We start from the raw sequence: 19848 nt of genomic DNA on the forward strand, positions 1-19848 counted from the left end.
GTCCACCTGCAGCCCCTCCCTGCACCTTTGCTCAGAGCAGGTGCCCTGCACCCTCTGGTTCACACTCACGCTTCATGGCACCGCACACGACAAACTGCCTCGTCACGAGTGGCACCAGAACACGGTACAGTGCAGACCTCGGGATGTGCTGGGAAAGAGACCCAGGCGTAGGGCTGCCCAGAATCAGACCTACAGACAAGCTGCCCCAGCTTGTCTCACACTTCAGCTTGCTTGCAGCCAGCCCAGGACTGTGGGTATCTGGCTCCCATGGGGCCACCTGGCATCCTCAGGTCCTTACAAGGTCTGGGGCCCAAGATCCCAGCAGAGCAGGGTCTGGACACTTCAGTGGAGGCCAGTGGGACTCTGGAAGCACAGTTCCCGGGGGCAGCATGGTCAGCCAGCCCAGTGCCAGCCCGATGCAGACTCTAGAGGAGAAAAGGTTCTCCACCCCGGAGCGAAGGACTGTGCACCTCCCTGCTTCCCCACACTGGCCCACCTTCTGGGGGAGAAGCCGCATCCCCCCGTGGGAGCTCCACGCCTTACGCCACGCCAAAACGCTCAGTCAACACTGACCCAAATCGCCTCCACCACCCCACACAGCCCCAGCACTCCAAACGAACAGAATGCTGTAACCATAGTAACCATAGTAACCCCATCACCCCTGGGGTGTTCACGTGGGCACCTGCAGGGAGGAAAGGGATGAATACTCCACTCCAGACACCTGCGTGTCAGCTCTTTCTCGCTAGAGAAGAAAACCAGGCGACAAGAAGAGATGTGGCTATCGCCCAGAGCCACACAGTCCCACTCAAACAGTCCCATGGACCCCACGTGGCCCAGACACCTGCCGATCACCTCCTCCCCTTCTCCCCAAGCATCCACTTCCTATTCTCCAGTCCAGCTGTTCCTACTTCCACGTTCCCAGGCTCCATCCCACAGAACAGCACCGAATACTCCAGGGCGTGCCCCTGGCCAGGAGAAATCCCTTCCCCATCCTGCCAGAGCATAAACTGTGTCTTCTTCATGTTGGATGCTCTGATTCCCAGCAAAAAGCAGGAATAACCCAAATGTCAATGGAGAAGCAAAAATACACCTATCTCGGTCGGTATGGTGACAAAAAGGACAGCTGATAGGTGCAACGTCAGGGATGAAATCTTAAAACATCAGGCGAAGTGAACCAGCCACAAAAGACCACGTGTTGTGATGCCATTCGATTCCCATACGGAATGCCCAGAATAGGCAAATTTGTAGAGATAGAAATTAGTGATCTCCCGGGGCTGGGGTGGGTGTGGGGAGCCACTGAATACGGGCAGGAGGTTTCTTTCGGGGGTGATGCCCACGTTCTCGAACTAAACTGTGGTGATGGTCATATGACTCTTATTTTCCTAATAATTACTTATTGGTACGCTTGAAGCAAGAAAACTTTATGGTATGTAAATTATATCACAGTGAGGTTGTTAAAAAAAAAAAGTCTAGAGACTCAAGCAACTTCAACTTTGATTGCCAGCCACAACATCCTCCCCCGAGACGACGTGCAAGAAAGAGAGTCATCAACACTGCGTTCGGATGCCGGCAGAGAGATGCCGTCCGCCGCAGGATGTGGTCCCCTTCACCTGAGAAGGATGCATGAAGGCAGAGCTGGGCGGGCTAAATGCCCCGCCTTGTTTTGCCTGCCCAGGGGCACCAGCTTCCATCGCCCTCTGCAGGAGAGCGCCCGGCCTGCCCGGGCCACAGAGCGCTGACCTCCGCCCCGCCCCGCCCCGCCCCGCCCCGCCCCACCCCACCCCGTCTGCGGCTTGGGGGGGGGGTGGACAGGGGGCGCTGAGGTCACGGTCACGGCAGGGTGCGGCCCGGGAAGGGGGCCGTGGTGGGGCGGGGGGGGGGGGAGAGCTGGCTGCGGGGCCCCGGGGGAGGGCGGCGGCCGGCAGGTCCCAGCCGACTTCGCCCCGTCGGCCCCACCCAGGGCCAGCGGAGGGCCGGTCCGCCGCCACCAGCCGGAAACCAGAGGAAGTGTGTTTTTCCTCTTCGGCTTTCCCGGATGCTCACTGGACTGCGCTTTGTCAGGCAGAACTTAAACCGCGCTTCCACGGTCCGCGCCGCGCGCCTGCGGCCGCCCGCTGCGGGCCAGACGGCAGCTCCCTGACCTCTGCGCTCTGCGCGGCGGGTCCCTCGCCGGCCCGCTCCCGCTCCCGCAGCATCTCCCCGGGCTGGCTCCTACCCGGCCTGCCACCTGCCGTCCAGGAGGGCCGAGGGCTAGCGGTGACTTCAACAGCCGGCGCAGCGCCAAGCAGAGAAAACGGGAGGCAAAACAGACGGATGCTAGCTGCCTGTTTCAAAGTTTTTCCAAGAAATTTTTTCTCTGTGAGCTACCGTAGATCTTGTATGTATTTCCCCGTGCTACACAGTATAATCTTGTTTCTCTATTCTACATATATATATGTGTGTAAAAATTGTGCTCTACACTGGAATTTGACACAACATTGTGAAATGATTATAACTCAATGAAAAATGTTTAAAAATAAAAAATAAATAAAATTTAAAAAACACAAACAAAAATTCTTCCAAGAAGCTCCCGCAAACTCCCGCGGCAAGTCCTAAGGTTCTGGCTTTACTTCTGGCCTCCCCGGCAGGTTTCCTGGGGGACCACCCCTTCCTCCGACCTGGAGATGAGTCCCCGCCCTTTCAGTCACCAGGAAGCCTGGTCTTTCTCCAGCATCTGTGAACCCTCTGCTGGTTGTGACAGTCACCATCGGGAGAGGAGGGGGGCAGAGGACGGTTTGCCACTCCAGCTGAGCTCACACTTGGTCACCTTAGATGAACCCACGAGCCAGTCTCTGGCTGCGAAGGCCGAAGTCTATCCCGTTGAATTGCCTTTTTTTTTTTTAAACACGTTTATTTTCATTTTATCCTAACTCTTGCCACTCCATTCCAGGCCCTTCCTTGTCCCCACACCCCAAAGCCATCTGGATGGCCTTCCTGCCTCTGGGATCCTCTCATCCTAACCCTCCCCTCACACCACCATCAGCCAGAGCTCCTTTTGTGTGTGTGTGTGTGTGTGTAAATTTTCATTTATTTATTTTTACTTTTTTTTTATGTTGGAGGATTTGATTTTATTTTATTAGATTTTTTTCTCCCTTATCGGAGGCACTAGGGATTGAACCCAGGACCTCGTACATGCCAAGCATGTGCTCTACCACTAAGCTATACCCTCCACCCCCCGAGTTTTTTTTTTTTTTTTTTTTTTTTTTTTAATTGCAGTATAGTCAGTTTGCAATGCATCAATTTCTGGAGCTGCCTCTCAGCCAATCTCCAGGCAAGGCTTCCCTGACTTCTCAGTGAAACCCAACAGGACACAGAACCCCTGCCTGGCTGTCAAAGCCCCATTTTCCCACCTGCTCTTAACCTCGTCCCCCACCCCTGTCTGCTCACTCTCCCATTGCCGGCTTCCCGCCTCCTCCTTTTCCTCCACCCCAACAAGAAGACTCTCCGTTTCTCCTCAACTCCACAAATTTCACTCAGTCCCCTAAGGCCGAGCTCAAGTCTCATTTCCTGCATATAAGAGTGAGTTTCCCAACAGGTTTGAAGGTGGCCAACCTGAGTTCCCATCTCGGCTCTGCTGCTTTTGCTGGGGGGTCTGGGCGGAACATAATGAACTTTCCTGAGTCACTCTGCGTATGCAAGTGTGAATGATTATACCAACACCTGCTCTCTGTCAACCTCCCAGGGCCCTAGGAGGGACTGAATGTGTGTTATGAAGGTTTGGTAAGTGGTACGCGCTAAACAAATGAGAGCCAAGACCATCCACACTTTCAATCAGTTCTTACCCAGGTCTGCACCACGTGATGTAGCACCGAACTACGAACCGACTGTCCCAGCAGACTGTCTCATTGTTCATGTACAGTAATCATTTTTTTCTCACCTCATCTTACATCACTTTCGTAACTTCCAGAGCCCAACACTGCCCTTTGTCTTGATGACTGCTGCTAAGGTCTGGATTCGGGTCACAGTGGGATTTAGACAGAAAGGGACAATCCCAGCCTTCTGCAGGTTTTCTGGAGTCGGAAAGCCTTACACTTGGGGGAATCCTAGAAGTCTGGGATAGAGGTTAGCATACACTTCTGTGAGCTGGGGAAAACGCAGTCTCAATTCGGACCTTGTGTCTTTCAGAGACATTCACTGCGTTTTCACAGCAACCTCATTAGGTACTTACTGAAATTGGAGGAGAGAAGCAAGGATGTCCTGTAGACATCCAGGGACAATCCCGAGACCTTGGGTGTCTTTAGCAGAAAGGTCAGGCTACCTCATCACGAAACGCTGTGAAAGATGGTCTGCTGATCTGTTTGTAAATGACTCATGTAATCTGAAATTCATTTCTCAATTTTGATTGCCTTGTTTCTAGAGATCTACATAGATCGACCCCTAAAAAAGCCTGTTCTAGGGTTCAGGTTAGGGTTAGTGACAAGAAATGGGGTTTAGGCTAGAGCGAGGGTTAGTGCTTCATTTAGGTTTAGAGTTCAGGTTACGATTGGGGTGTGGTTAGTGTCAGAGTTAAGGTTCAGAGGAGGTGTCGGTTTTAGGTGTGTGGATGCTAGATTCGTGTGACCTTCAAGTTGAGGGTTGGGGCTAGAGCTAGGGTTAAGGCAACAGTTTCAGGTTGGAGTTAAGGTTAGGGTTAGGCTGGCTTCCTGGATACAAAGGACCATTGTACAAGAAGGTATTCTTGCAAATTCGACTTTGTATGTTAAAGGACACAATTTTACTAACTTCCCAGAAACTAGTGTAGCACTGTTGGAAAGAACCCTCATTCTACGGCTTCCAAGATTAAAGGCAAAATACAGTTTCCCACAGTTCATCAGGGTGTTTTATAAATCTCTAATCCTGAAAAGGCAAGTAACACTTGTAATGTCATTGTTAACACCCTGAAGTTTACTCTGTGGATTGTGTTCAGTTTGTACTGACCTCTTTCCTTCCTGGTATGCCAAACCCCCAGCATGAAAGTTGACACCATTAAAGAAAAAAGCCCTGATCCAAATCCACTTATGTTTTACCTGAAAACTGCATTTTAAAATAAACACTATATACTTTTGGAGCACTAGTTAGCCATTTGTCAAGAACCATAAACAGAAAACATAACCTGGGGTTTTTTTGTTTGTTTGTTTTTTGTTTTTGGTAGAGGGAGGTAATTAGGTTTTTATTTTATTTATTTATTTTATTTATTCTTATAGGAGGTACTGGGGGTTGAACCCAGAACCTCAAGCATGCTAAGCATGCCCTCTACCACTTGAGTTATACCCTCCTCCCCTATTATTTGTTTTTAATAGAGTCACACTTCCAAGCTGTTAGATATAGTTCATATCTGTATTTGCAGCCCAGACGTCTTTCTCCAATGACAAGCTTGAATTTCCACTTGAATTTCAACAGGTCTGACAGGGAGCCCCTGTCTCCACAGCCCTCGCTGGACACACCTGCTACTCCTTTGTGTCCTTTCTTTTTAACGACAACAGCATTAACCAAGTGTCCAAGACAGAAACCTTCTCTCAGCTCTTCCTCACCTCCCACTGTCCATCCCATCCTGTTGTAAAAACTCCCAAATCTTTGTACCCGCTCTTTCTGTCTTCAGTTAGATCCGTATCATCTCTTGTTTAAGTCACTGCAACTGCCCCTTAAATAACTCAGTGAATTCTCCTACTTTAAAACTCTACCCCCCACACACTGTCACCAAGTGTGACATCTTTGTCATGTCGTCCACCAACTGAAATTTTTTCTCAGTTCCCTTCCAGGGCCTCTGCTGGGAGGACATCCTCATTCCTCTGCTCTCTAGAAGTTTCCGGCCCTCGTTTGCATCCTGCCACGTCTCGAACATTGATCGTACTTCATTGCACTCACCGCACTTTCTTATGCGTGTCTCCCTGGGGTAGACGGAAGCTTCTGGAAGCTGAGCCCGTGCCTGAAAGAGAATAGCTTACAGGGCTAACTCACAGATCCTCTTTGTATGTTAGTACATCCAGCCCAAAATAAAACCTAGGCTGTGTAAGGTTTCTTTAAAAATAGCACAACCAGCATCTTAACAGGAAGTTACAGCGGACAGAACAAACTACACAGCATCCAATGAATCACCAGCCGACCATTCAGTTGGTGCTAACCAGACCCAGGGAGCGAGGAAAGATGGGGGCAAAGCCTCATTCTTCACTGCTAGCAGGTTTTGAAAGATACTGCGGAACTCTGGACAGCAACGCATCAGACATCTCCCTACACAGTGGTGAAAATTCAGGCACAGAAACAGATCATAGCAAAATGAAATCGGGAGTCTTTGTGAATGCAGAAACTGATTAATACCAAACTGGTGGCCAGAGAGTGTCCACCACGCGCTACCTTGTCTACTTGTATAGCGTGGAGCCTTGCGTGTGGTTTTCAGACGCTATTCGTGAGAATATGCCGACCATACAGACAATATACGGTTGGTTTCTGAAAACTCTGGTTGTCTGCACAACAACAGAACTACAGCGGGGAGAGGGTGCTGGTTTCACAATTTAAAATCAGATTGTACAACCGTCATCTGCACTACAGAGCCCCGTAGACAGAGCCCTGGGCACAAGCCGACCGCTTGAAGCTTTTTCTCTTAGGAAAATGCGATGCTAGCTCACTGTTTAGCAGGTTCGATCCTGGCCAGACGGTATATGAATATGGAACTCCCACCCACAGTCCCTGCAGCAAGCACAACAAACCAGTGGGGAGCCGGGCTGGCCAGGGAGCGAAGAGGTGCGGGCGGCGGAGGCGCGCGGGGGGACACGTAGGGGACGCGGTGGCTCAAGCCCTCTGGCCACCTGATCACCTGAGAACCAATGCGAGGTTGGGGAGAAGGCGCCCATCTCGGCCTTCTCTTTCTTACTTTGATTCAGTTCTTCACTTCTGCCTGCAAACAGTCTGGCCTAGACCATCACAGGGGAGAATTCCTCTCCATCAACAGCCCTCCAGAGCAGCGACCTTAGCCTGAGGGTCCATCACCCTTTGGTTCATCTGCCCACCCCCTGTCCTCACCCAGGGCAAGGACCAAATCCCTCGAGGCCTGGCCATCACTCAAAGGCACTCGTTCTGAGGCAGATGGGTCTCCATGATGCTGAAAGAAGGCCTCGGCTCGCACTGAAGGAGAAATAATAAAATGGCCATGCTTAGGCTCATTCTTGGCCATATACTTATGGTGGTCAGCAAATCTGACTGACTGGACCAGCTCCCAGCCCAGGCCCGATGTCAGAGTTAGAGCCCCTGATTTCCCTGTTTGCTTTACCTTACTCTGGTGATTGAAATTTACAATCCTATTTGGATTTTGACTCATTCCCCCAAGAAGGGAGTCACAGGACGATAACCTCAGGAGAATGACCAGACCCTCCGAAGTTCCTCCTGGCGCCTGATGAGTCTGATTTGATAGAGAAGATCATGGGCTGATAACCCTCCAGACCGCCGGCCAGCCCTATGCCACTGGATGGACAGGCCAAGATTTTGGAGGAAGCTTTACCAGAGACCTTTGTTAATTAATATCCCTTTTTACACCCAACTTGTTCACTATACAATCACCAAGCCCCAACCCTAAGATGAGTTCACAGTTTTGAAGGCACTGGCCTGCTGTGAGTCCCTGTTGCCTGGGACTCTTTTCTTCTAAGCGCCAAGGCCTTGTCTCCGAGTGATTCGGCTCGTCAGGGATGGGGGCCAATCTTCCTGCAACAACATTCGTGCACCTCATGGGCACAGAGCAGGTGGGACCATCTCTTTCCCTCCACCCTCTTCTGGCGCTGAGTGATGTTTACTTTAACCTTTCCTCCTGTCCTTCTGCTCTCCTAGGAGAATGATTTAATTCTGATTTATTTCACAAGCTTACAATCCTCTCGATGGAGGGGCTCGTTCACATGCCTTTGTTCATGTCCCTGTAAACTCTTCCTGGCGCCCGACTCCGGCCCTCCGATTCCCAAGGGCAGCTCTGTTGCTGCCACCGGCAACAGAATTTGCATCACTTGTAGTTCAGGAGATCCAAGGCCTTGCCAAGAGCACAGGGGAACAGTGAGCCCCCAAAACACCAAGGGTTACTTGTGGGACCTTGGACGAAGAGGGATATGGCTCATTTTGCCTGGTGAGCACATCCCAGCCCATATATAATCCTGCAACATGAAATGTAGATGTGACTTGATTTTTAACGCCTTCCAAAATCCATCCATATAATGCCTCTCTGAATTTACCTCCTAATACTCTATAATCCCGAAACAGAGTCTGATTTCAATCTAAATCATTTCTGTAACTATTTATTGAGCACCCAGTTGACCCCAGGCACTGTCCTGTGCTCTAGGAATAAATAAGACAAAGTCCCTGCCTTGAAGGAGCTCAGGGCACATCAGGGGAGTCGCACATGAGTGACTATAACATACGAGCAGGAATAATAATCACTAACCTTACTGAGCACTTCACAGAGTCCAGGCACCATTCTAAGCACTTCACATTCAACCCTTTAAATCCTCACAACAAACCTATCAGGTAGGTAGCACCAGTACCCTCACTGGACAGCTGAACCGCAGGGAGGCGGCTTTCTAAGATCACACAGTTTGATGGACCTAGTAGTTGAAACTTAAGCACTCCCTTAAGTGCAATACATGATAATGTGAAGAGAGTTCAGCAGGGGTGCAAACAAAGTGTTAGGGGAGCGTACAGGACAGACGGAGTCATTCAGCTTGGAGACGTGCAAACAGCATCCCTGAGACAGTATCACCCTATTCTTTTTTTTTTTTAATTGAAGTGTAGTTGATTTACAGTGCTGTGTTAGTTTCTGGTATAAAGCATAGTGAGTCAGTTACACATATATATATATATATTCTCTTTCATTATAGGTTATTACAAGTTGTTGGAGATAGTTCTGTGCGCAAAAATTATTGCCAGCCAAATCAGTAAACACAGGATGCTATGACCATCAAATCATCAGCTGCTACCGCCACCCCTACCCCCAACAGTGAGCGGAGGGAACTCAGGATGCAGATAAGCAGGCAGCCCGGCCTCTGCTGCCACCCCCAACTGTACCCCCTGAGGGGACTCAGGATGTAAAAGAATAGGATATTGGCCCTAGACAGCTAGATGCACATCAAAGGAATGATGTCAATGAGCCCAGAGCTTTGCACCTTCCCATATATAGAAAAGTACTAAACTCTTTAACTTGAACCATCTGGTTTTCTTTAATTACCAGTAATCTTTTGATGTTCCGACTATCTGGTCTTTGATGCACAAACTCATACATCCTAGCTTCTACCTTGCCACTTTGGAGCATTCCCTAAGAGCAATCTGAGAGGCTGTCATCCCGGGCTTAAGTCCTCAGAAATGTCTGCCAAATAAAACGTTTAGCTTGTACATTTTATTTCCGTTGACAGTTTCCCATGCTATGCTGTTTAGCATCACCCTATTCTTTATGTCTACCCCACCTCCTTCTGGAAAGCTTGCAGCAAAAAATGTTTACATTAAAGCAAGGGCAAAATAAAAATCAGGGGCCAGGACCAGGGAAAATGCAAACTTCATAAGAATTCAAAACCAGAGGAAAAAATCAATCCGGCTCCCAAAGAACAGCTTAGTTACGCCACATTTTAGCATCTGACTTTGCTGTGATCGCTCTGGCAGTGAAAGAGGAAAGAGTCATGGCAACTTGCATAATGTTTATAATCAAAAAGGAAAAAGCAAACCAGTTTAACAGGGGAAAACAAGCCTTTCTTAGAACTACAAAATTTTCCAGCAAGAGTTTTACGAGTGCCACTGAGAACAATAGTAGAAGAATGTCCCCTAAAGTCTCCATTAACAAACACAATAGAAGGTTTTACGTGGCAACCTCTTATTCAATTCATTGATAAAAGCCAGGGACATTGCGTAGATACACCTCAGCAAAGATGATTCCATTAAAGATACCGTTGTCCAAATTCAGATCCTTCTGGTGTCAAGATTTTGAGTCGAGTCCAGAAAAATGAGAGTTTTTCTAGGCTACGAAGCAGGATAAAAACATTGAAAGAGGAGAAATAGCGTGATGTACACTGCGGTGTGACTTCTCTTGTCTGTATGAGTGCGGAGGAGGGATGGTGGGAAAGTCAGTGGGTGAACACGCCTTTGTTAAGAGCAGAGAGCAGGACAGAACTCCTGTTCTCCAGGAGTTTACGTTCCAGGCGGTGGGTGTCAGGAGTGGGTAGGAAGTCAGCCGGTAAAGATGGAAATAAGTAAGTAACTTCATATGAATGCTAATAACTATGATGGAAGGAAACAAGATCAGCAGCTACATGTCACGGACATTCAGGAGGCTGTCGTATGAATGCTTTCTCAGACAGAAAGCAGAAGCAAATATAAAGGCAGAAAATAAGATGGGTTTTCTTCTAAATACAATGGAGCATTTTAGGCAGGCATAAAACACACACACACACATTTACAAGAACAGAAATCATACAGTATATGCTCTTAGATGAGCGATGGGACTAAACCAGAAATCCATACCAAAAAGATGGCCAGAAAATCCCCAAATACTTGTAGATTAAACAACACACTTCTAAATATCACATGGGTCAAAAAAGAACTTGTAAGAGAAATTTTAAAATATCTTGAAATAATAAAAATGAAAATGTAACTGATCAAAATGTAGGGGATGAAGCAAAAGCAGTGTTTTAGAGGAATATTTATAGGATTTAATGCATATATTAGAAAAGAAGAAAGAGCTAAAATCAATCATGTATTGGATAAAGAAGCTGTGATATAGATACACAATAGAATATTACTCAACCATTAAAAAGGATGAAACAATGCCATTTGCAGCAACATGGATGGACCAAGAGATTCTCATACTGAGTGAAGTAAGTCAGAGGAAGACAAATATCATATGATAACACTTACATATGGAATCTAAAAAAATGATAAAAATGAACTTATTTACAAAAGAGAAAGAGACTCGCAGACACAGAAAATAAACTTATGGTTACCAGGGGGAAAGGCAGAAGGAGGGATAAATTAGGAGTTTGGGATTTGCAGACACCAACTACTATATATAAAAGAGATAAACAACAATTCAGTTATATATATATTCATATTCTTTATAAAGAATATGAATATATATATAACTGAATTAATATGCTGTATACCAGAAATTAACACAACACTGTAAATCAACTATACAAATAAAATAAAATAAAATAAAATAAAATAAAATAAAATAAAATAAAATAAAATAAAATAAAATAATTTAAGCTTTCACTGTAGAAAATTAGAAATAGAGAGGGGAGGGTATAGCTAAGGGGTAGAGCGCATGCTTAGCCTGCATGAAGCCCCAGGTTCAATCCCCAGTTCCACCTCTAAAAATAAATAACTAAACCTAATTACCTCCCCCCCAAACCAAATCAAAAAACAAAGAAAGAAAGACAACTAGAAATAAAATAACAAACTATGTTCAAAGTAAATAACGGAAAAAAATCATAAGAATTAGGGCAGAAATAAATGAAATAGAAGACAGGAAATCAAAAGAAGCAACAAAACCAAAAGCTGATTCTTTGAAAAGATCAGTAAGATTGATAAGCCGCTACCCGGGCTAACTAAGGGAAGGAGAGAGGACACAAGTGACCACAACGGAAGCGAAAGAGGGGACATCACTGCAGATCTTTGAAATTCGTCTGTTTTTCTTTTTCTAGTTTCTTGCGGTGTGAAGTTAAGTTGCCTGAGAGTTTTGTCTCCTAAGGTAGGCATTTATCGCATTTACTGCTATACGTTGTATCTCCCTTTTCATTTGTCTCAAAAGAAAAAAAGTAGAGGACCTTTGACTACCCCTACCATTACTGTATTGCTGTCTATTTCTCCTTTAAGTTCTGTTAGACTTTGCTGTATGTATTTTGGTGCTTCTATATGAGGTGCAGATATATTGATAACTGGCCTCTTTTCTTGGTGAATCATCTTTCTTATTGCATAATGCCCATCTTTGTCTCTTGTTATGGTTTTCGGCTTGAAGTCTATTTTGTCCACTTTAGTTTGGCTGCCACTGGCTTGGACTATCATCTTCCATCCTTTCACTTTGAGCCTGTGTTTGTCTTTAGAGCTGAGATGAGTCTCCTGAAGGCAGCATAGAGCTGGGTCTTGTTTTCCAATCCAGCCCGCTGCTCTGTCTTTTGATTGGTGAACTCAATTCATTTACATTCACAGTGATTATTGAATGAGGGCGTAGTACTTCCATGTAACCTTTTGACTTTTGGTTGCTCTATGTCTCCATTGTTTCTTTTTTTTCAATTTAATTTTTAAACTTTTGGGTGGGGAGGATGATTAGGTTTATTTATTGATTTATTCTTAATGGAGGTCCTGAGGATTGAACCCAGGACCTTGTGCACGCTAAGCATGCGCTCTACCACTGAGCTATCCCCCACACCCTCCATTATTTCTTTTTCTTGTGTTTCCATCTGCCATTTGAGTTTAGTGGTTTTCTCTAGTATTTTTCTCAGTTTCCTCCTTTGTATGTTTTGTGTCTTGGCTGTAGATTTATGTTTTGTGGTTGACATGAGTTTTTATAAAACATCTCATAGATAAAAGTCCTTTTTCTGCTGACAGCATCTTATCTTCATTTGCCTACGTGGGTTCCATCCTTTTCCTCTTCCCCTTTTGTGTTTTGTGGTCTGAAATGATCGCCTTTTATGCTGAGTTTGTTACTGAATTGATGTAGCCATAGTTATTTTTTCTTCTTTTTTTCCCCCTTAACCTTTATACTGTAACAAAGTGTTTCAAAGCCTATTCCAATATAAAGTTGCAATTTCCTGGTTCTATTTATCACCTTGCTCAAAGGTTTGTGCATTTTGGTCATTTTCTTCTGGTAGAAGAGCTTCCTTTAACATCTCTTGTAAAGCAGGTGTAGTCTTGATGACCTCCCTCAGCTTTTGTTCGTCTGGCAAAGTCTTTATTTGCCCTTCATATCTGAAGGCTAACTTTGCTGGATAGAGTATTCTGGGCTGACAGTTTTTATCTTCCAGTATTTTGTGGATTTCATTCCACTCCCTCCTGGCCTTTAGGATTTATGCTGAGAAATCTGCTAATATCTTAATGGGGGTCACTTTGTAAGTTACCATCCTTTTTTCCTGGCTGCCTTTAAAATTCTTCGTCATTGACTTTTGACAGCTTTAATATAATGCTGATAGTTTTAATCTAATGTATCTTGGAACAGGTCTCTTTGCACTGAGATAATTATTCTGTTGCTTTATGGGCTTGTGTATCTAGTTCCTTCCCTACGTTAGGGACGTTCTCAGCTGTAATTTCTTTATGTAAACTCTCTGCACCCTTCTCGCTCTTGTCCCTTCTGGAATACTCATTATTATAATGTTGCACTTCCTAAAAGTGTGGGATAGCTGTCGTAGAATTTCCCAATATTTTTTAGATCTCAATTCTCTCTCCTCTTCCACCTGTATTATTTCTAGTCTTCTGTCTTCCAGCTGGTGAATTCTCTCTTCCATATGGTCTGCTTTATTTCCAGTGCTTTCTAAGGTGTTCATCAGCTTCAGGTTTTCTGCCTGGTTCTTTTTTAGAGTTTCAATCTCTTTGGTAAAGTTTTCCTTCTATTCTTGAGCACATTGAACTGCCTTTCCGAGTTTCCTTGTAGCTGGTTGAGTTTCTTTTTAAAAAAATTACACTTTTTTATTAAGGTATAGTCAGTTTGCAGTGCTGTGTCAGGTTCTGGTGCACAGCATCATGGCTGAGTTTTTTTATGACAGCTATTTTGAATTCTCTTATCAGGTACGTTGCAATATTCCGTAACTTTAAATTTAGTTTCTGGAAAGTTGCCGTTTTCCTTCTGTGATATCGTATTACTGTGGTTCTTCACAGTGATTGAGGAGTTGTTCCTCTGCGGATGCACTTGAAGTTGCAAACACCTTGTGTTCTTAAACTAAAGCTTTTGTTTTTTCCTAGAGTCTGATGATAAGACAGGTTAGAAACTAGAGGCCTTTCTTCTGTTCTCCAGTAGGTGGCGCTGTGGCACAAGTTTTCGGTTTCTCTTATCTGCGCTGCCTCTGGTCGTATTTGAGGTTTGGGTTCCTGGGTGCTGGTGCTCCAAGTGGAGGGGCAGGAGCCAGGGTCTTGGGTGCCCCAGGACTGGAGGGATGGTGCCACAGACACTGCCTCCACTGTTCCCCTCCTTCCACCTCCCCTTTATGGTCCAATCCCCCCACCTTCAGATGCACGGATGTGTGGAATCCTCCGGCATCCTGGTGTGTTGTTGGATTGTGGAAGCTTTACTGATTGTAGTTTGAAGGGGAAAAAAAGAGAGAGCACCTCACTCCACCACGATGCTGGCATCCCTCCCCAAAGTGGAGGACTCAGCGCCTAGACGCAGGCTGACTGATAGCCAGCCCGCCCTTAGGACAGCAGCTCTAAGAACTGCAGACACACGCAGTCCTGCGGGACCGCAAGCATGAGCCCTGGTGGCCCCAGAGCTGGGTGATCTTGAGGTGTCCCCTGGGCAGCAGTCACAGGAATTGGGGTTCCAGATGGGTTTACAGGCTCCTCTCTGGGAGATACTGGTGAGCTGTAGTGAGGCAGAGGGACAGTGCAAAGTTGGCATCCCCGACCCACGTCCCCTGAGACCATCTCTGTGTCCTCCAGACATGTGTAAACCTGAAGCCTGCCCCCTGTGGCCAAAGACCCAGGACTAGCAGTTAGGCCTCCTCCACAGAGAGGCTGGGGTGGGTTTCAGCCCTCTCTGCAGTGCCCTGGGGACGGCAGCCTGCCAAGTACTGTCTCTCCAGTTGTCACATTCCCATGGGACCCAGGAACGCAAGCCCCCCTGAGCACCAGAGTCAGACAATAAGAAGTATTCCTTAGGCAGAAACTGCAAACACGGGGCACAGGCAAAAACTGGAGGGACAGACATGTATAAGAGCTTCCTTCTAAGAGATGAGGGCACGGCGCACTCTGGAGCGTGGCCAGGACACACGGCAAAGACAGTGCCGCCCCCTGAGGTCTCAGGAGAGGCCCTTAGCAGTGTGTCTACTTAAGCTGGACCCTCAGGCTGCAGCTGTGTGGATTTGCACAGAAAGACTGAGTCTGCTGCCTCTTTCTATGCCCTGGGGGTCGGGGTTGTTTAAGAAACCTTTCTCTGAGCTTGCAGTCCTGTGGGACTTGCAAGGACAAGTCACCAGAGCCAGCAGCTGCAAAAATCAGGGCCCCAGACCAGGGTCTGCGCTCCCTGAGATACTGGTGAACTGGAGTGAGGCAGAGAGAGAACGCAAAGACCGCATCCGAAGGCCCCCATTGTCTGACAGCATCTTCATAGGATACTGGTAACTGTGCCCAACCAGAAGCCTGTCCCTTAGGCCAATCTCCCAGATAAGCAAATAGGCCTCTTTCTGAGAATGTCTGGGGGGGGTGGTCAGTCCCCTATCTGTGCAGTGTCCTGGGGGTGCTAGTCTCCCGAGAACTGTTTCTCCAATCGTTACAGTCCCAGGGGACCCAGGAACACAGGCCCCCCTGGCCTGCAGAGCTTGGTGACCAAGGGGTGTCCACTGGTGGTAGCTATAAGCCCAGGGTGTGCGCAGAAGCTCCCTCCTGGAGGACACTGGTGCCCTGGGGGAACCCAGTGATGGAAGAGAAAAAACAAAAAGGCAAAGAAAGAGAGACAAAGAAAAACTAGAGAAAAAAAGGAAAAGGGGAAATATAAAGAAAAAAGGGTGTGGGGGGAGGCGGCGCCCGCAGGCTTCAGCAAGGCAGAGGCAGAGCAGGAAGACGGCGCCCGCCAGCCTCCGCCCTGGAGCGCGTCCCTGCAGGCCCCCGCCCCTCAGACCAACGCTTCAGACTCAGGACGTGGGCCTGTTTCACATGAAGTCCTGGCACTTTGCAAAGGGCTGCTTCCGTCCTGGGCCCCGGGGTGTGTGAGTCTGTGTGTGAGCCCTTCGGGGGCCTTTCCTCAGTTCACCACAGCCCCGTGGGTCTTTGAAGCCCCCCTGTGGGGCTTCCAAGCCAGTTGTTCTGGGGGCTCCTCTCTCAGGTGCCAGTCTCAAAGGCTGGGGTGCCCAATGTAGGATGGCAACCCTTCCCTCTTCAGGGAGAAGCTTCTAGTGTTGAGTTCTGGCCCAGCTGTGGGGCGTTGTGCTGGGGCTGGGATTCATGGCGAGATTCCATCTCAGTTTTCCCTACACACTTCAGTGTGGTTTCCCTCTCACTGGCCCAGTGCGAAGGATTTGCACTGCCGATTTTTAGGGGTTTTTTTCCCCCCAGAAGTAATTGTTCCCTATATGGTTGTAGATTCAACGTGCCCATGGGTGGAGATGAGTTCAGGGTCACCTGTGTGACTTTGAGAAAAATCATAATCTTCTGTAGATGTGGTTTCCTCCTTCGGGAAACAAAGGAGCCGAGGAGACACTAAGATACAGCATTAATAAGTTTACATTTTCTCTGATTGCCTATTCATGCTGTCTTTTTTTTTTTTTTTTTTTTTTTTTTTTTTTTGGTTTCTGTAGTTTTTTCATGAATCCTGGCTCCCAGGCATGATTTAACCGGCCATCCTGAACCCTTCCTCCTGTCTGAGATTTGATAATCACACTTATTCCAAGAGAGTGGTCCGTCCTTCCTGGGATGTTTATGGTTTCAAAGAGGCCCTCCGGCACGGGCAATGTCTAACCCAAAGAAATACAATTATTGATAAAATTAAATACCTGCTTGGCTGGCTGGGTATGCGGGCTACCGGGAGGTGGGTCCTCTTTCATTCAGACATACCCTGTAAGTGACCAGCCATAGTCCCTGCAGGTAAGGAAAATCCACTGGACTGTTCATCTTGCATCATTCATTCATTCATTCATTCTACTTTGAATAAGTCAGGGCTGGGGGTGGGCGGGGTTCCAAGCCCGTGGGAGAGATGTGTTTATGACACAAAAGGCCAGGAGGGGTGGGACAAGATGCTGGAGGGAGGTGGTGGTGGGGGGGTTGCCGGGAGGTGGAAAGTCCCACCAGAGCTCACCTTTGACTCGGCCATGAGGGATGTGGAGGGAAGTGTCCGTGATTGGGCGGAGGGAAGGCGGGAACACGCGCTGGGGTAGGGCTGTCAGGGGAGGTGCCCGTGGGGGCTGCCTGTCCCCGGGGCTCGGGCTCATGTCTTCTCAGGACGTCGTTCTTCTGGTCTCTTCTCTTAGAAAGAGTAAACAGAGTCATTAATGTCCATCTACCCCTTTCCTCCTGCTGTGAACAGTTTTAATGATTCCTTGGAGGAGTCTCTGAGTCCCAAATCATGAAGTAATTAGTGATCTGAATGAGCACTGCTTTGAGGCTCATTTGCTACTGCTTAGACTATGAAATGAAAGAGGCTCGTTGTGCTGATACTTACCCGCCCCGGGGAGAGGACCACGCTCATCCTGCTGCGGTCGCTGTGTCCTAATGGGTCACTGAGGACGGCACGCATCTCAACGGTGGTGCCCACGCACCGTCCCGGAGTTGTTTGTTGTTTGTTTTTTTTTTTTTTCCCAAGGGGGATGAACTCCGAGATCTCTAGCCTCTCATCACAGCTAAAGTCAGGACCCTGGGTCCGAGGAACTAGACCATCTTTGCACTCAGTCCTTGCTACAGTTGGGGAAACTGATTCGGAAAAGTGAGCGCTCGCAGGATGTGACCCGTACTCCCCCTGCATCACACCAACGAGGCCCGGGAGTAACGCAAAGGCCTGGGCAGCGGTGTCGAGGCGCTGGGCGCAAGGCTGGCATCACCTGCGAGCTTAACGCGGACGCGCAGCCCTCCGGGCGGTACCCACGCAGCGCGCTGCGGGGTGGGATGAAGGCATGTGCATTTTGCTCTCGGGGTGATTCTGAAGAGAACCGCTGACTGGGAACCACCGTCTGCATCACCACAGGCTCCATTTGCACCGAAGCTGTTTGGTTTCTTGGCACGTTTGTTTCCCCCTTTTAGTCAGTGCAGTTCCTGGTAACAAAGCATCTCTGAAGCCAGGGTTTTCGGTGCCTCCCGGGATCACCCTCGGCCACCTTCTGGGGACGCACCCTCTCTCCTCAGGACCGCAGTCCCTGGGAAGTCCCGTGTCCCACGTGGCCTGCACTGACCCTTGCCTCTGCTGGATTCCAGGATGAAACCCAGGGCACGCGACTCTGTCCTGGCCCAAACCCAGAACGCGAGAGCTCTTTCCGGGGCTAGGACACGCACCTGGTCCTGGCGCCCGCTGCTCCCGAGCCTCTGGAAGCCTATAGCGCCGCCTGCTGGAACAGCCATGCATTTCCCGCCGCCTCCAGGTCGGCGCAGGATGGGAGGACCCCGTCTGGATTTCCTCATCCCGCGCCGTCACGCGTTCTGTTCATCCTTTTCAGTTGCATAGATCGCCTAAGTGCAACAGCAATCACAGAAGTACTGCTGAAGACGAGGCTGAGAATGCCACTGAGAAGAGAGCGGGCTGGGGAGGGAAAATGTTAGAATGTTTCAGAACCAAGGATCTTGTCTCTCAAATGCACATTAGGAAAATCTAAGGTCCTGAAATGGTTATTTCAAGTTTCCACAGAGACTGAGATTCTGTGTATTCCTATTGTCTCTGTGGCTTCCCCCCTCTTTTACGCTGCTCCACTCCATGTGCTGGATGGAGTGGAGGAGGATCTGGAACCTCCCGCAGGTCCTGTGGTATCACAGCAACTCAGGATGTGTCCTGCTGCTGGTGGGCAAGCCCAGCCTTGGAAGGAAAGGCCCGGGAAGACCGCTGAAAAATAACTTTAAAGATTGAATTCAGCTCGGTTAGCCTCCTTTTCTTTCTCTGCCCCTCTCAGCCCACATGGTTCTAAATGTCAGTGTGAAGTAATGGAAAGGACCCTGAGCTTTGACGTCAGGAGACCTGGTTCAAATCCCAGCTCTGCCACTAATCGGCTGGGCGACTCAGGCAAAAATTGTTCATTTTTCTGAACGCGGTGATTCCATGTATGTAAAAGGGGACTAGACAGTGCCTGCCTCATGAGTTCTTCCTAACAAGTGGGACAGATCAGAGGAAGAGCGCGCAGTACGCGTAGCCTGGTGCCACTCGTGGAAGGAGCGAGGTGATGGTCCTGAACACGCGGGGTTAATGCAGGAGGTCGCGGAGGGCTCTTCTCCTGATCTGCTGTGCAAAATGGCCAAGGAAGCAAGAGAGGGCCAAAGACACGCTGGGCCCAGGGGACCTAGTCAGGCCGGAGCGCCACCCGCACTGGGAGCTGCTCCCAGAGAGAGGCCCGGCAGGAGGCTACCCAGGCACACACAGGCTGTTACAGGAAAGAACAAATCTGACTCCGTATTAGGTCTATTCCTTTGACTTTAATCCTGTGCTCTGTTTCCTGGGCTCAGTCATGCTCATTCTGCACCTTTTGTACAAGACTGTCGCCTAGAGCCTGAAATATACAGGAGAGCCCATTCTCAAGGCTCTGACCTTTAAGGGTATAACACTTTCCCAGCATATAAAGATAAAAAGTTGCAAATAGAAAATAGCATTTGTCTTGTTGGAGGTTTGCAGGAGCACAAGACCTGACCTACCCGGACAGCTGCAAGAACAAAGGATTCCGACACCAAGAAGTTTGCAACAACCAGCCACGCCCCCTCCCCTTTTTAGTATAAACAGAGGCTGGATTCTGACTTGGAGAAAGATGGTTCTACAGGACGTTAGTCCCCCATTTTCTCAGTCTGCTGGCTTTCCAAATAAAGTAATTATTCCTTGCCTTACCACCTCATCTCCCAATTTATTGACCTGTTGTGCGATGAGCAAAACGAGTTTTGGACTCGGTTATAGGGGTACACACGTGGGCTTTCTGGCCCAGGGGCTGGAAGGAAAGACTGAGGTTCAAAAAGGAAAAGGTTTGAAGGGCCCGGGACAAGGATACAGGA

The 19848-nt window shown here is 48.2% G+C and overlaps 1 protein-coding gene across 1 annotated transcript in view; it reads right to left on the reverse strand.

The window, feature by feature from the left end:
* PSD3 (pleckstrin and Sec7 domain containing 3) overlaps positions 1 to 19848 on the reverse strand; it is a 598663-nt gene that overhangs the window by 556443 nt on the left and 22372 nt on the right. Inside the window, exon 2 of the mRNA XM_074353657.1 lies at positions 16973 to 18403. The gene's annotated coding sequence lies outside the window, so the exon portion shown is untranslated. The remainder of the gene's footprint in view (positions 1 to 16972; positions 18404 to 19848) is intronic.

The sequence above is a fragment of the Camelus bactrianus genome, chromosome 26 (assembly GCF_048773025.1).
Source record: "Camelus bactrianus isolate YW-2024 breed Bactrian camel chromosome 26, ASM4877302v1, whole genome shotgun sequence".
Lineage (NCBI taxonomy): Eukaryota > Metazoa > Chordata > Mammalia > Artiodactyla > Camelidae > Camelus > Camelus bactrianus.